We start from the raw sequence: 18,767 nt of genomic DNA on the forward strand, positions 1-18,767 counted from the left end.
TGATCGAGTGGTCATAGGATCCGGGTTCAAACCCCACAGTGGTTGTCGGCTGAAGTTGGTTTTCTGTGGTTCCCAACTTCAAGGCGCGGATGCGAGCCGATCTCCCCGTTAAAAAGTCTCGCCACAGAGAGCAACAGGCCTACAACGTTACAAATATTCAATCATTACACTTCACTCACAATTTGAAGTATAGATGGCAGCACTGAAATATCATACACAACACTAGCTACACACTCAGACTGTTAGGTGCACTCACTTTGTTCCAGACTCTGCCACGAAGCTGGGCTGGAAGAGATCTCGGCAACGGGATAAGTCCGGTGGCAGAGACCCTGGCGTTCATCAGCGACGAAAGGAAGCCGAAAATATGACAGACGCCTCCACGGGAGACAGCGTGCCTTTGCTATGACTTTTAGCGCGTGTGTTTTTGTTGTGGTGTGTTATAAAGCGTTGCTTTGTTAGTTTCTGGTGAATGCTAACGGGGTTGCGGTTCAATTAATCGAGTCTGATATCATCAGGCTCTCCGAGACCGTCCAACTCTTCGGAAAAGATCACAAACCATCCCAAGTTGGTCTCTCTGGGTGGTCAGAGGTCCTGTCTGTGGTCAGAATGAAGCTGACTCTTTAGAATTCCAGAGCATTCATATTCACAGCACTAAGTGTGCAATCCCTGATAGGAGTGACGATAAGTCTAAAGATGATGTCACTCTCCGCTATTATTACGAAGGTTTCGACAGCTGGTTGATGCGAAGATAAATCCAGGAAAGAAAAATTCAACTGACCTTGTGGGGAATCGAACTCACGTCCCCTCACTTGCCGGATGAGTGATTTAGACACTGGACTACAAAACCAACGAATCCTCTTACCTTAAAGCTCGTGTGCGATGAACGGACAGTACATGGACAACTAGGCCTAACTCAGGCCAAACCTCACTGTTTCTGACACCGCCACCAGACGGTGACTTATCCCAAGATCATGGCACTCTCCGCTATTACTACGAAGACACTACTAGTGAGAGGACATGGAATCGATTCCCCGCAAGACCGCATTTCTTTCCTGGATTTATCTTAGCATCAACCAGCTGTCGAAACGTTCATATGGTGATAAGTGTCAAAAACCAGAGCTTTACGCATTCGACGGCAGCAACGTCTAGTGCAGCGGTTCTCAATCTTTTTTGACTCGCGGAGCCCTTTTCAGTATATAATTTCTATGGCGGGTCCCTGTTTTACTCGAGGAGCCCTTTTTTTGTACATACTTTTTATGGCAGAACCTTGTAGGCCTCTCTTATTTACTTATCTATCAAATTTACTGATTCATTTTATTTTCCTCGAGTCACCGCTGAGCCCCTGGGAGGTGCACACGGAGCCCTTGGGTCTCCGCGGAGCACCGGTTGAGAACCACTGGTCTGGTGGTTCACGGCTTGCGTTACGCCCATGCATTGTGTGACGAAAATCGCCTGTGTTTCGATGTATTTAATCACTCCTTAAAGTTTTGCCCACGAGTTTTGAATTATCCTGTATATCCTCTGAAGATGAGTGTCGAAACGTATGTGGTTATATGGTTTTTTTTCGTTTGGTTACGAGACGGACCGTGTTCTGTAGGGTACCGGATACCAGGTCTCGTACAGTAACAAGGTTTGGAATACACATCAGTGGGGCACAATCCCTCTAATTTTTCCTTTTCAACACATTCCCAATCGGTCCCTCGTTTGCAAGACAGCATTAGGCAATCGTTCGCATCGACGATAACGAGTTCGAATTAAGTCAGTACCCACACTCAGACACAAGTAGTCCGCGTTGACAACATCGGTACTACCGAATATGACATACGGTTTCCTCAACGAGAGTTCGTATTACTCCGGAGAGAGAGAGAGAGAGAGAGAGAAAACAAAATGGAAACTACATCTAACTCCCGGGAGCGTTAAGTAACGCGTCCACGTCAATGGTTCCGAGGACCTATTGAATTAGATTATAATAAATTTCAGAGTCCGGGAGTGGCGGGGGGGATAAGAATAATTTGCGCCAGATCGGCATCCACATAATTATAAACTAGAACGTCAGCACCCCCTTTCCCCCCCCCCACCAGTTTCGAATACCCGGGGTGTGACATTTATTTCAACAAATTGCCCCGAAGTGAGGAAGGTGGATAACTAATTGGTATGTATTAGTACGTAGTGTAATTAGATACACGAGAAATGTGTATTCCGCTTTTGATCTCCTTGCACACACACCTCATACCTCTCTCCAGGCTCAACTCCCGAAATTCAATTCACCTGGGTTATTGGATTCGTTCGGGGCTCTCTCTCCGCTTTCTCTCTCTCTCTCCTGCTCCAGGACCACCGTTGTTTCTCCGGAACGGCTGAAGGTTACACATTACTCCCGAGCAATAACAATTTACGTAATGGACTAGATAGTTATTCCTCTCTCTCGCTCTGTTCTCCTCGCACTTTCCTAATGGGAGGGTGTTAGGCTGAGCACTCCCCCGACAGGGGGCACCACGTGTCGCTCGTGTTTCGTAAACGGTTTTTATCGTCGCTCGAGTCACGTGGCCGTTTATTAATTCACTTGTGTGAAGAGATGCGACATTAATAATTTGCCTTTGTGGTTTGGAAGTCATTATATTCCGGGGAAATGTGTTCTTTTCAATGGAGGCTTTATTTATTGGTTCGTCAAATTGCTACTTTGGTGACTGGTGGCGGTGGTGGTTCTTTGAAGTGATGGTTCGTGTCTCGCGCCTTTCTTTCCCTGTACGAACGTAATTAATTTCAGGTTTTTATTAGGTCTTCCCTTTGTTTTCGGATTTCCATTGGGGCTTCCTTTAGTCCATCCATCTTGCAGCATTTACATCGGGGGGTTCTTATTCTCTGCTTCCCACGTACCCATTTCATCAACGAAACAGGGACCGCGGACCCCTAGTACCGATGAAATGAAGGCCACGCCCCCCCCCCCCATGTATCAATGAAAGGAAGATCGTTGACCCCTTAAGGGTCCGTTCAAGTATTACGCAAGCAAATTTTCAGCCATTTTTGACCCCCCTCCCCCCCTTGTCAGCAAAAGTCAGAAAAACGCTGACCCCCCTACCCCCCGCGCCCGTCAGCAAAATTTCGTCATCGGCTCTGCCCTTCTGAATCCAACTCATATTTTCATAAAGGGTGGTTGATGACGTAAGCATTATCCAAACCCCCCTTCCCCCCCTTGTCATCAAAAGTCAGCAAATCGTAAACCCCCTCCCCCCCCCATCGATGATGACGTAATACTTGAACGGCCCCTAACAGGAAGGCCATGCCATGGGGCCCCTAATACCGATAAAATGCAGAGCATTGACCACTTTGTATCGAATTTTTTTTTTTGAATAAAAATTTCCCGATCCTGAAATATTGCAGTGTGTGGTAAATTTCCCTGGTAATGACGGCAAAGTGGTGCCGAGCTGAGGAGCCAATGTCGACCACAGAAAACGGAATTCCCACGCATTTCGCTCATATCAAGGTCAACAGGTCAATATCGATTTCACCACCCAGCAATCACTGCAGATGTCCACCGCAGATGTAGACGAAACGTCTTGAAGTTAAAATTTTTATTTTACCCGAGTGGTCAAATACCCGCCTCCCTTGCCCTAGAGATCACATTTTCCGTGGCTGCCTTGCCTATACAATAATATACCCATGGCTGTCTTGTCTCAGTAATCGTACGACTCGGATTCTTCACACGGGTGATGAAATAGCGGACTCCCTTGCTCTAATTATCAATCACTCGCACGGCTCCTTTGCTCTAATTATCACGTAAATGGGCTTCCCTTGGTGTCCCGTGGTCATATTTTCTGCGGCTCCCATGCCCATACGATCTCACATCCGTGCTTCTCTTGCCCTAGTAATGGTTTACCCATGTGTCTTCACATGAGTGATCAAACATTCTGATCTTTCACCAGGGTTATTGAATGCCCGGTTCTCTTGCTTTAATTATCATGTACACTAGGCTCCCTGGGACCAGTGATCATATACACAGTTCCCTTGTCCTAGTGCTCAAATACCCGCGGTCTATTTTTGATCACATAACCACGGCTCCATTGCCTCAATGAAAAAATATTCGTGACTCCCTTGCCCTTACGACGAAGTATTCGTGGCTCTCTTGCCCAAGTAATCATATGTCTGCGATGCTCGTATGGCATCAAGAGCTAGGTATTACAGCCGCCAGGAAAATTCTAATTCCCACTGATAGGTTCGGTTCGATGCCTTCGGAAAAGTTTGGTGGCAAACCTGGGAACCATGACACACTCCTTGAGAAGCACTGCCCTGTAACATCATTTGAAATGTACAAGCATAAAACCAACCGACGTCCATCTTCGAACATCCTCGTCCCCCCATCGTTCCATGTTGCTACGTTCGAGAATAAATTACGGCTCTTGACGGGTAACACGCAACTTCACTCAAATCTCCCCCCTCCAGCATTTTGAAAGTCACCTTCAGGGAATACATCACCACTCTTCATCCTACCACCTCCATCCGGGGAAAAACGAAGAAAGGGGGGAGAATAGAAACCAGAACATCTACAGCCTATTCAAAAGACGGTTACCATGGTTGTCAATTTCGCACACGGGGAATGGAGAACGGTGCCGAAGATTCAAAAGGCGATATCTTCTAAGACAATCTGAGACGACGACAAGTATACTATCTACTATACTTCCAAGAACTCGGTTTGCTTCCCATGGTTTATTAATGATCCTACTCAAACTTGTGGTGAAGTGTTGTGTGATCATGCGTGGGGGGGGGGGAGTGTGTGGAAGCTGCCAAAGAAGTGGTTCCTAATGAGAAACATCTCCAAAATGTCACACAGACCTCCCTTTTATTTGCTTGTCGTCTCGCGTGAAACGTTCCTTAATGAATAGGATTTGCCGAGTGGCAAAACAAGAATGGAAAAAGGCTTTCCACGCGACATCCACTGGGGGATTCGATCATAATTGAAGAGTCCTATGTACTCACAAGATAATCCAATAAGATGTAAAGTGAATGCGTCCTCCTCAAAGATAAAAGATAACTTCTTTAATATCCGAGAGATTAAGAAACTCGATATTACGCACCCGCCGTGTGAAATGGTGTGATGGGATTCGGGAATTCACACGAGTAAATCGCATTTCGCGCTTCGAATATATAATTCCATCTTACTTAAGTATTAAACAATATACACAGGGGCTTTAGTTCGGTTCGAGATGTTCACTCGCATCAGTTGCCATTCTTATTTGGTGCAATGTATCCCTCCAATGAGATAGAATTTAGATGGAAATTCCGTTTTGTTTTGTGTGTGTGTGTTCGACAGAGAGTTCTCCAAATTCCGTGCACCCAATCTTACGATATTGCTAAGCTTTCGTTGTTGTGATACAACAATGCGTCTTTTTCAAATCATCTGACGATACTGGGAGAGCATTCGCAAAAAAGTGTCGTGACGAAATTCTTTAAACGTCTCATGAAGTACGCAACGCAAGTCAAAAGCAATGGTATCGTCAGATGCACGTTGCAGAGGTGAATTCGATGACGTGACCGCCGGTTTCGGTATCTATTTCCGTCTGGGCACCAAGCCCGCTGCCCCGATTCGTAACAAATTGTTTTACGCCAGATCTCATGCAGTTCAGAACAAAAATTAACGACGTTGGAGACAATCATATGTCAGTACCTACCACGCGATTCAAGGCGCAAAAAAACGTATTCACGTCAAAACCTGCGTCCGTGTCTCTGAAAACCCCCATTAGTGAAAAAATTATTTCCGGAATAAGTGTCAGAAATTATTTCAGAATCGGTGGCAGAATTCATTTCAGGATCAGGGACAGAAATCATTTCTCTCTACAGCATGACCCAACCCAACAGGATAAAGGGCTTGTATCCCTTAAGGGAACAGAGTCCGAGTCTTGTCTGGTCTTCGGAAATCATTTCAGAATAAATCACAGAAATAATTTGAGAATTACTGAAAGATTAATTTCAGAATCAGTGACAAATAATTTCTGAATTTCTGAAAGAAATAATTTAAGTATTACTGTAGCTACAGAATTCATTTCAGAATAAATGACAGAAATAATTTCAGAATTACTGGAAGAATAATTTCCGAATAAATGCAGAAGTAATTTCAGAATTAGTGGAAGAATAATTTCAGAATTAGTGGAAGAATAATTTCACAATTAGTGGAAGAATAATTTCAGAATTAGTGGAAGAATAATTTCAGAATTAGTGGAAGAATAATTTCAGAATTAGTGAAAGAAGTAATTTCCGAATCAGTGACAGAAACAATTTCAGAATCAGTGACATTGAACATTGAAGGACCAGACACACCCCGCTTCCCATCTCAGACAAGAATCAGTGACATTGAACATTTAAGGACCAGACACACCCCGCTTCCCATCTCAGAGAAGAATCAGTGACAGAAACAATTTCAGAATTACTGAAAGAAATAGTTTCAGAATCAGTGACAGAAACAATTTCAGAATCAGTGACAAATAATTTCTGAATTTCTGAAAGAAATAATTTAAGTATTACTGTAGCTACAGAATTCATTTCAGAATAAATGACAGAAATAATTTCAGATTAAATGACAGAAATAATTTCAGAATTAGTGGAAGAAGTAATTTCCGAATCAGTGACAGAAGTAATTTCCGAATCAGTGACAGAAGTAATTTCCGAATCAGTGACAGAAACAATTTCAGAATCAGTGACATTGAACAATTAAAGGACCAGACACACCCCGCTTCCCATCTCAGAGAAGAATCAGTGACAGAAACAATTTCAGAATCAGTGACATTGAACATTGAAAGACCAGACACACCCCGCTTCCCATCTCAGAGAAGAATCAGTGACAGAAAAAATTTCAGAATCAGTGACATTAAACATTGAAAGTCCAGACACACCCCGCTTCCCATCTCAGACAAGAATCAGTGACATTGAACATTTAAGGACCAGACACACCCTGCTTCCCATCTCAGAGAAGAATCAGTGACAGAAACAATTTCAGAATCAGTGACATTGAACATTGAAAGACCAGACACACCCCGCTTCCCATCTCAGAGAAGAATCAATGACAGAAACGATTTCAGAATCAGTGACAGAAACAATTTCAGAATCAGTGACATTGAACATTGAAAGACTAGACACACCCCGCTTCCCATCTCAGACAAGAATCAGTGACATTGAACATTTAAGGACCAGACACACCCAGCTTCCCATCTCAGAGAAGAATCAGTGACAGAAACAATTTCAGAATCAGTGACATTGAACATTGAAAGACCAGACACACCCCGCTTCCCATCTCAGAGAAGAATCAATGACAGAAACGATTTCAGAATCAGTGACAGAAACAATTTCAGAATCAGTGACATTGAACATTGAAAGACTAGACACACCCCGCTTCCCATCTCAGACAAGAATCAGTGACATTGAACATTTAAGGACCAGACACACCCTGCTTCCCATCTCAGAGAAGAATCAGTGACAGAAACAATTTCAGAATCAGTGACATTGAACATTGAAAGACCAGACACACCCCGCTTCCCATCTCAGAAAAGAATCAATGACAGAAACGATTTCAGAATCAGTGACATTGAACATTGAAAGACCAGACACACCCCGCTTCCCATCTCAGAGAAGAATCAGTGACAGAAACAATTTCAGAATCAGTGACATTGAACATTGAAAGACCAGACACACCCCGCTTCCCATCTCAGAGAAGAATCAGTGACAGAAACAATTTCAGAATCAGTGACATTGAACATTGAAAGACCAGACACACCCCGCTTCCCATCTCAGACAAGAATCAGTGACATTGAACATTTAAGGACCAGACACACCCTGCTTCCCATCTCAGAGAAGAATCAGTGACAGAAACAATTTCAGAATCAGTGACAGAAACAATTTCAGAATCAGTGACATTGAACATTGAAAGACCAGACACACCCCGCTTCCCATCTCAGAGAAGAATCAGTGACAGAAACAATTTCAGAATCAGTGACATTGAACATTGAAAGACCAGACACACCCCGCTTCCCATCTCAGACAAGAATCAGTGACAGAAACAATTTCAGAATCAGTGACATTGAACATTGAAAGACTAGACACACCCCGCTTCCCATCTCAGACAAGAATCAGTGACATTGAACATTTAAGGACCAGACACACCCTGCTTCCCATCTCAGAGAAGAATCAGTGACAGAAACAATTTCAGAATCAGTGACATTGAACATTGAAAGACCAGACACACCCCGCTTCCCATCTCAGACAAGAATCAGTGACATTGAACATTTAAGGACCAGACACACCCTGCTTCCCATCTCAGAGAAGAATCAGTGACAGAAACATTTTCAGAATCAGTGACATTGAACATTGAAAGACCAGACACACCCCGCTTCCCATCTCAGAGAAGAATCAGTGACAGAAACAATTTCAGAATCAGTGACATTGAACATTGAAAGACTAGACACACCCCGCTTCCCATCTCAGACAAGAATCAGTGACATTGAACATTTAAGGACCAGACACACCCTGCTTCCCATCTCAGAGAAGAATCAGTGACAGAAACAATTTCAGAATCAGTGACATTGAACATTGAAAGACCAGACACACCCCGCTTCCCATCTCAGAGAAGAATCAATGACAGAAACGATTTCAGAATCAGTGACAGAAACAATTTCAGAATCAGTGACAGAAACAATTTCAGAATCAGTGACATTGAAAATTGAAAGACTAGACACACCCCGCTTCCCATCTCAGACAAGAATCAGTGACATTGAACATTTAAGGACCAGACACACCCTGCTTCCCATCTCAGAGAAGAATCAGTGACAGAAACAATTTCAGAATCAGTGACATTGAACATTGAAAGACCAGACACACCCCGCTTCCCATCTCAGAGAAGAATCAATGACAGAAACGATTTCAGAATCAGTGACATTGAACATTGAAAGACCAGACACACCCCGCTTCCCATCTCAGAGAAGAATCAGTGACAGAAACAATTTCAGAATCAGTGACATTGAACATTGAAAGACCAGACACACCCCGCTTCCCATCTCAGAGAAGAATCAGTGACAGAAACAATTTCAGAATCAGTGACATTGAACATTGAAAGACCAGACACACCCCGCTTCCCATCTCAGACAAGAATCAGTGACATTGAACATTTAAGGACCAGACACACCCTGCTTCCCATCTCAGAGAAGAATCAGTGACAGAAACAATTTCAGAATCAGTGACATTGAACATTGAAAGACCAGACACACCCCGCTTCCCATCTCAGAGAAGAATCAATGACAGAAACGATTTCAGAATCAGTGACAGAAACATTTTCAGAATCAGTGACATTGAACATTGAAAGACCAGACACACCCCGCTTCCCATCTCAGAGAAGAATCAGTGACAGAAACAATTTCAGAATCAGTGACATTGAACATTGAAAGACTAGACACACCCCGCTTCCCATCTCAGACAAGAATCAGTGACATTGAACATTTAAGGACCAGACACACCCTGCTTCCCATCTCAGAGAAGAATCAGTGACAGAAACAATTTCAGAATCAGTGACATTGAACATTGAAAGACCAGACACACCCCGCTTCCCATCTCAGAGAAGAATCAATGACAGAAACGATTTCAGAATCAGTGACAGAAACAGTTTCAGAATCAGTGACAGAAACAATTTCAGAATCAGTGACAGAAACAATTTCAGAATCAGTGACAGAAACAATTTCAGAATCAGTGACATTGAACATTGAAAGACCAGACACACCCCGCTTCCCATCTCAGAGAAGAATCAGTGACAGAAACAATTTCAGAATCAGTGACATTGAACATTTAAGGACCAGACACACCCTGCTTCCCATCTCAGAGAAGAATCAGTGACAGAAACAATTTCAGAATCAGTGACAGAAACAATTTCAGAATCAGTGACATTGAACATTGAAAGACCAGACACACCCCGCTTCCCATCTCAGAGAAGAATCAATGACAGAAACGATTTCAGAATCAGTGACAGAAACAGTTTCAGAATCAGTGACAGAAACAATTTCAGAATCAGTGACAGAAACAATTTCAGAATCAGTGACAGAAACAATTTCAGAATCAGTGACATTGAAAATTGAAAGACTAGACACACCCCGCTTCCCATCTCAGACAAGAATCAGTGACATTGAACATTTAAGGACCAGACACACCCCGCTTCCCATCTCAGAGAACAATCAGTGACAGAAACAATTTCAGAATTACTGAAAGAAATAGTTTCAGAATCAGTGGCATTGAACATTGAAAGACTAGACACACCCCGCTTCCCATCTCAGACAAGAATCAGTGACATTGAACATTTAAGGACCAGACACACCCCGCTTCCCATCTCAGAGAAGAATCAGTGACAGAAACAATTTCAGAATTACTGAAAGAAATAGTTTCAGAATCAGTGACATTGAACATTGAAAGACTAGACACACCCCGCTTCCCATCTCAGACAAGAATCAGTGACATTGAACATTTAAGGACCAGACACACCCCGCTTCCCATCTCAGAGAAGAATCAGTGACAGAAACAATTTCAGAATTACTGAAAGAAATAGTTTCAGAATCAGTGACAGGATCGATTTCAGATTTGTAAAAGAAATAAATTCAGATACGTCGATGAAAATAATTTCTGAATTAATGAAAGAAATTATCTCACGATAATTATATTATATTAATTTTAATGAGAGAGCGAGAGAGAATCTGGATTCTCTTCTTCTAGTTGGTGGCCCGCGGGCTTTTCATAGAAAAAGTTCGAAATGTCTGACGGGTTGGTTCAAGGCCCCTGATCTACGGTATTATCGATCCCGTCCGTAGTCATCGATATATTCCGAAGGAGGAGGGGGTGTGGGGGCACAGGAATCCACACCGAGGTTACAAATCGCGCTCTTTTTCTACTTCTTGCAAGGGGGAAGGGCATAAGAAAGGAGACATCTTAATCGTTTGAGCGGGACAACAAATCTCAATCAGCCGCAATTTATTTACCCGCTGTCACGCCAATAGAAAAGTAATCCTCCCTCCCGCAGGAAATTTATGAATCGGGATCCAACACGGACGCGACCGAGACATTTTAGCTCTTTCCCTCTCTCCTATTTCTTCTACAGATCTTTTTACCCAGTTTTGCGCCCTTTAAAAACCATGAAAAATGCCGAAAAAAACAGGGGAAAAAAAAATCAGAATTGATCGCCCCAGTCAGCAGAAAAGGACAGAAGCTGCTTCCCGGCATTACACTGACGTGCTATACAGAGAAAGTCCGCCATTTGGTGAGTTGTAGAGGCTTCACTGTATAACTCAGGGTTGCTCCTGAAAGTAGGCTTTCCAGCAATACGTCGAAGAAGTCCAACTCGCCCACAAGCTATACTCTAGGCCAGTGGTTCTCAACCGGGGGCCATATGGTCCTCTAGTGGTACTGGGATACTTCAAGGGGGCCACGGAAGAAAATTTAGAAAGGGTGACAGGTGGTTTGGAGGGCTGCACAGAGCCGAGAAGAAAAATTAAGGTGTGAGGAAATAAAGCTTTTATATTAGTGACTATACACTTACAGAATCCAACAAAGCCATCCATAAAACCGGGACCGTCTTAGGGCATGGACCCACCCGGGCCTCGCCACCTACATTTTGCAGCAAGTTTCACTAGGATGGGGTTTTTCACAGGCCCCCGGCTAGATTTTTCACAGACCCTAGATTTTTCACTTGAATTATCTTTCATTAATGCTGGAATTATCTTTCATTAATGCTGGAATTATCTTTCATTAATGCTGGAATTATCTTTCATTAATGCTGGAATTATCTTTCATTAATGCTGGAATTATCTTTCATTAATGCTGGAATTATCTTTCATTAATGCTGGAATTATCTTTCATTAATGCTGCCATTATCTTTCATTGATTTTGAAATTATCTCTTTCCTTAATTTTGAAATTATCTCTTTCCTTAATTTTGAAATTATCTCTTTCCTTAATTTTGAAATTATCTGTTTCCTTAATTTTGAAATTATCTCTTTCCTTAATTTTGAAATTATCTGTTTCCTTAATTTTGAAATTATCTCTTTCCTTAATTTTGAAATTATCTCTTTCCTTAATTTTGAAATTATCTCTTTCCTTAATTTTGAAATTATCTCTTTCCTTAATTTTGAAATTATCTCTTTCCTTAATTCTGGAATTATCACTTTCATAAATTTAAGAATTATCTTTGATCAATGCTGGAATTATCTCTTTCATTGATTTTGAAATGATGTCTTCCCTTAATTCTTGAATTATCGTTTTTTCATAGATTTTGCAATTATCGCTTTTTTAATCAATCTGGAATTATCTTTCATTAATGCTGAAATTATCACTTTCATCAATCTGGAATTATCTTTCATTAAGGCTGAAATTATCACTTTCATTAATGCTGAAATTATCACTTTCATTAATGCTGAAATTATCACTTTCATTAATGCTGAAATTATCACTTTCATTAATGCTGAAATTATCACTTTCATTAATGCTGAAATTATCACTTTCATTAATGCTGAAATTATCACTTTCATTAATGCTGAAATTATCACTTTCATTAATGCTGAAATTATCACTTTCATTAATGCTGAAATTATCACTTTCATCAATCTGGAATTATCTTTCGTTAATACAGAAATTATATCTTTCATTGATTTTGGAATTATCTTTCGTTAATACAGAAATTATATCTTTCATTGATTTTGGAATTATCTCATCGATGCTGAAATAATTTCCTTCGTTTATTGTCTTAAACACCTATTTGCGCCATTAGAAAATAACGGTCATTGCGCCGATATTCAACGAGTCACGTGATCTCCCGACGAATGATGTTGGTGACACCGTTCTCAGCGCTGCCAAGGAGGAGACCGCTGACGTCATGCTCCCTCCAGTAATATAAGCTCGATGACAGTACGATTTATCTTGTTCACCAATGGTGCGACGCTTAGGTGTTATGCATAAAAACCGAAAAACGTGATAATTCTTAGTACTGATTAAATTTACCAACGACGCTTGGGTACTATGCATAATCGCCAGCAGAAGTGATTAATTTAGGGAAATTTATCAGACTCACCAAAATGCTCGGCGATTATGCATAACACATGTTCAAAAATATCAATCACTCGTAACAACTTTAAGGTGTTGTGTCAGAACAAAAGTCGCAGAACCCTGTGCAAACGTTTCGGCCGGAATCGAATTCAGGCAGAATCTTGAAATTAGTTACAAAGTCCGTTGACAGATGGCATTGCAATTTTAAAACTGATTTACAGCGATTTCAATGTCCCCCGCTCTGACCTTCCCAAGGGGTTTTCTGCGAATTTTATACCTTCGTGCGGTTGCTGCAAATAATGGATATTTTGAAAACACGGTATTTAAGTTTTTGAATGACTGCAGTGCCATCTGTTGCCGAATTTTGTAACTTATTTGAAATTCTGTCCGACAGAAAAGTTACAGTTCTGGCTAAGGTGGGAGCCGGGGGTTGCAGTGGGTGCTCGAGCACGCACAGTATTCCGTACCACCGGTCTGAGCACCCACAGAATTCATTCAGAAATCGAAAATTACCATAAACAGTTCAGGCCGAGCATCCACGGGTTCATAACACTTCCGACGCCTCTGCAGGTAACCATACGTCCCGTATTTGTCGGGACAGTCCCGGTTTCTTCAGTTGTTCTCGCTGTCACGACTTTTTTTTTCAAAAATGTCCCGGTTTTTCACGTGTTTTAAACAAAGCCAACATGACTTTTATTCTTCAAATCAACTTTATATACAAGCATTCACATATCACTATCACTTTACCAGACACGTACTACTTTCTCTTCGTCCAGCCCGCAAGCACTACAGTTCACTGCGATTTGAAGTGGCGCTTGATTACCCTCGATTGGCGACTTTTCTGTGATTGTAGCGCGAGTTGGCAACTCTCTGCCAGCACCAGCTATAGGGACATAGCAACACATATACTATCTAACCCGGAACTTTAAAGAAGCGGTGCTCAACCGGGGGGTGGGGGGGGGCCATATGGCCCCTTGTGGTCCTGGGACGCTTTAAGGGGGGCCACGGGTGAAAAACATGTTGAAGGGGGAGCCATGACACAGGATGCTTGCCATAAATAGCAATGGGAAAAAAATCCAGATGTAAAGAAATGAAGCTCTTTCAAGTGAAATGAAGGATGTGACTTATTTCAGAGTGAAGCAGAATTGTCCATAGACCCAGGGATCCTCTTGATGATTGGGGTCCACAACCTGGGGGGTCCGTAACTGTATCAGTTCCTAAGAGACACCCATGATAATGAGATCTGATTCTATATTATTTTTCGAAAATGAGTATGCAAATTGATATACAGGTAACCAATAGGCAAAGTAGTGTGGGAAAATGGCCCTGCACAGAACCAGAGTCATATTAACACATGGGGGGGGGGGGGTACATCCACAGCCGGCTCTATGTTAATGAATTGAGTCGGCCATGGTCCATCCGGGCATGGCTCTGAGATTGATGTCAGTAATGGGGAGGGTCTCACTGCTTCATGAAGGGAGGGGTCCTGGATAAGACAAGAGAGCCACAAGAAATAGAGAAAAATATTATTTAGAGGGGACCGCGGGTAAAGAAAGTCAAGAGAGAGAGAGGAGAGAGAGAGAAACACTGCAAGTACCGTCAGGATATAAAGGGTTGAATGAAAATCAATGAATGAAATCGAACAGATTTTTTTGTTATAATCGGTAAAAACAAATAGATTTTTAATTCGTTGATAGATGGCGCTGACAGACGGTAGCCGAAGCGGATTTATGCAAATCAGACCGTCCTAAAATTGGATGGACGCACGAGCTTTATTCATTCGACACCGCGGCCTCCTGATTTTTCATAATCTGCTTCACATGCGCTTTTGAGTGCCATCTATTGTCGATGTTTGGAACTGATTGTGAAGAATCCGATCTCTCCGTGTGATCCCATTTATAAACTATAGATGGCTTTTGATACCAAAGGACATTACTGTGGGCCTTCGAAAGTTTTCAAAATGCCAAAACGTTCTTTCATTATTCTACAATTATTCCTTTCAATTGTAACGTGCAACGATGTCTAGAATAGAGAATAATTATAATAATATAAGAAAATAATTCTGGAATAAAAATGATCGGCAGAACACACATCGAATAGCTCCGAGGGCCAACTGTGGCCCGCGGGCCATGCGTTGAAGACCCCTGTCGTATATAAACCTTTCCCCTCATATTTCTACTTACAATTCAAACCTCATTTTGGAATATTTTCTGGTTTTCTTTTCCCCTGGACCAGAGAGGAACTAATTTGCATAATGTAACACGTCCCGACGTACTTTCACGTATAAAAACGAACGGAGAAACACTCGAAATAATAGGTGAATGCAAATTAACGTATCCACATGATGCAACAATTACCTTAATGGATCGCGATTTTTCATGCCTTTTTTTGCGGTATTTTTTCCGTACGTATCTGCGGGAAGTAAAATTAAGCGCGAGGTATTTTCCTTCGTATCCGTCCAACAGTAATAAGTACTTCATTCGATGTTATAATGCTATTTTGTACTTCAGACATTTTAATATTGATAAAAGCTCTTTGTGTTCGAGGATATTTTGCATCTTAAAGCTGCTCTTTTGGCATTTTTTCCTCTAGATTCAGATGCGCTTTTCCCCGATCTTGATTTTTAAAAGAACAACGTAGTCTTTCATGATTAATAGCAATTTTTTCGAGCCTGGAAATAAGGCCCTATATTTTTGAAGGGTCTCTTGACTTGGATTGATGTAAGTAAGCAGCACACGTAAGCCAGCGTTTCTCAATCTATGGTCTATACCAGGGGCCTTCAACGAATGGCCCGCGAGCCACATTTGGGAACCGGAGCTTTTTGTCGTCGCCCGTCGATCATTTTCAGAAAATTGGTGAAAACATTGGAAAAACGTTCAATCTTTTTCTAAAAAAAACACGAAATAAATAATTCTAGAATGAGTGAAAGGAATAATATGCCGGAACAAACTGATGAAAATTCAGAATTATTGAAAGAAATAATTTCAGAATTTTTGGAAACAAGTATTTTTTGAATTTTTGGAATAAATTTTTGAATTTTTGAAATATTTTTTTCAATTTTTGGAGACAATTTCATAATTTTTGGAAACAAATGATTTCATAATTTTTGGAAACAAATGATTTCATAATTTTTGGAAACAAATGATTTCATAATTTTTGGAAACAAATGATTTCATAATTTTTGGAAACAAATGATTTCATAATTTTTGGAAACAAATGATTTCATAATTTTTGGAAACAAATAATTTCAGAACTTTTGGAGACAAATAATTTCAGAACTTTTGGAGACAAATAATTTCAGAACTTTTGGAAACAAATAATTTCAGAACTTTTGGAAACAAATGATTTCATAATTTTTGGAAACAAATGATTTCATAATTTTTGGAAACAAATAATTTCAGAATTTTTTGGAAACAATTTCATAATTTTTGGAAACGAATAATTTCTGAACTTTTGGAAACAAATAATTTCAGAATTTTTGGAGACACATAATTTCAGAACTTTTGGAAACAAATAATTTCAGAACTTTTGGAAACAAATATTATTTTGAAATTAATTTTTGGAAACAAATAGTTTTTGAAATTAATTTTTGGAAACAAATAGTTTTTGAAATTAATTTTTGGAAACAAATAGTTTTTGAAATTAATTTTTGGAAACAAATAGTTTTTGAAATTAATTTTTGGAAACAAATAGTTTTTGAAATTAATTTTTGGAAACAAATAGTTTTTGAAATTAATTTTTGGAAACAAATATTTTTTGAAATTTTTGGAAACAATTTCAGAATTTTTTAAACAAATAATTTCAGAATTAGTTGAAAAAAACAACATAAATCTCAGAAAAAAAAAAATTTCGTAATTTCCGATAGAAATGTTTTCACAATGTCAATAAAAGAATAAATAGCATAATTATATCGCAAGAAAGTATTTCGAAGTAAATTGAGGGAGAAAATGATTTTTCAAAATCACCGAAATGAAAAATTAAAGGACAGCGTTCAAAGTGATTTCAGAGTAAAATTAATCTCCGAATTAATTAATTTCATCAGTAATCAATCAAAAACTCAGTGAAAAGATTACTCGGAACTATCAACAAAAGTAATTATTATTTTTGTTTCTGTAACTCAGGGCCTCATTGGCCCTTCTATTAAGTTATCACTATATTACATGAGTTGGTTGCCCGCGGGGCTTCCTGGGAAGTTTCAAATTGGCCCGCCGTGTCTGTAAGGTTGAAGACCCCCCCGGTCTATGCCTTCTGGTCCTCCACGATGGCACAAGTAGTCGGTCCACAGGCAGAATTTATAATTAAATTCTAATTAAATAACAAATTATTCAATTGTTGTGACTCATGTAATACCCTCGTGGGTTCAAATAAAAAATTCATAAATATGGTAAGTACAAACAGTGCCGTAACCATTCATGTGTAAGAATTTGCATTTAGCCCCTTCTAGCCCCCTCAAAGTGGGCCCTGTCAGCACCTCCTAGAGATAAAAGGCCTCCGCACGCTGCTCGTGACGTCAGCAAGTAGTTCATTTTCCCTCATATATTGAAGGAAAAAATTCCCTGCTGGTGCCAGTATCATCGTTGTGCGGGGAAAAAAATGATCGGGCTCAGAATTAGTGGTTTGTATGTCCCACATCCGATCACCATACGGCATTTGTGAGCCAATCAGGAAGATTCTACGCCATAATAAGAAGAAATAAGATGCTGTGGTTCAAATGTGGGACCCATATAGGTTAAGAACCGTGGGCCTAATATATAACTAAAAGTTTTGAACCCCCCGCTTCTGGCCCCGCATTAAATTTAGTTACGTAATAGTGTGCTTTTGACCAATGAGCGTAACCCCATGTTAAGATCCTATGTATAGTTATGGAATAACGCATCCCGATCAATCACCTTTTCACCACGGTGGTTTAAAAACGGAGTGAGTAGCTCCTGTATTTTTTCAATTCATACCGTCGTTTTTGTCCCGGAAGGATCGAAGTTGTGGGAAAATTCCAGGAAGAGCCAAAAATATATTTTCTTTGAAATCCATTGGATTCTTGGAAGAATATTTTCCTGCAAGAAAAGATTATGGAAACGTTTCCTTTTTAACAACAACAAAAAATTGAAATTCTTACAATTCTATCCCAATAATAGAAACGTCGAAACGTTTCCGGGCATCGGATTCCAGAATCGCGTATAAGGAATCCGGAAAAATATTTATCGGAAAAGAGGATTTTTTTTTTAGACTCTTCGAGAGGAATAGTGATTCTTCTTCAAAGAGAAACAGCGTTATTTAATATAGTTCTGAGAATACACACTTTAAGCTTTCAACCATCTAGATGGCATGGCACCAACCGTAGTGACGGTGGTGCCACCTAATGTACTTAAACCCAAACTGTAGAGGACTATACCAGTAGTAGAGATGTGTACCAGTATGGTAACCATACATCCCGTATCTCAGTCCCAGTACTTTTGGTTTTCCTGGTTGTCCCGACTTTTTGGCAGAAGTGTCCCGGTTTCGTGGAATTCACATCAATCCACTGCAATTTGCAATAATGCTTCACATCCGACAATTGTGATTTTTCCGTAATTTCAGCAATATTTGGCAACTTTGTTCACTTTGTCGATAATTGGCGATGTCCCGTGTTTTCCCGTATTTTGAGTCCAATATACCAGGTAGAGGGCGATTTTAATTAAAAAGTTCCCTTTATATACTCTGAGTAGTTTCTCCCAAAAA

General features: G+C 40.5%; 1 protein-coding gene across 1 annotated transcript in view; it reads left to right on the forward strand.

Moving 5' to 3' along the window:
* The window catches only part of dnt (tyrosine-protein kinase Dnt), a 326,423-nt gene that overhangs the window by 123,046 nt on the left and 184,610 nt on the right, over positions 1-18,767 (forward strand). The window lies entirely within an intron of this gene.

Source organism: Pholcus phalangioides, unplaced genomic scaffold (assembly GCF_987345545.1).
Source record: "Pholcus phalangioides strain wild (caught in Gottingen) unplaced genomic scaffold, Ppha-v1.0 ptg000041l_1, whole genome shotgun sequence".
Lineage (NCBI taxonomy): Eukaryota > Metazoa > Arthropoda > Arachnida > Araneae > Pholcidae > Pholcus > Pholcus phalangioides.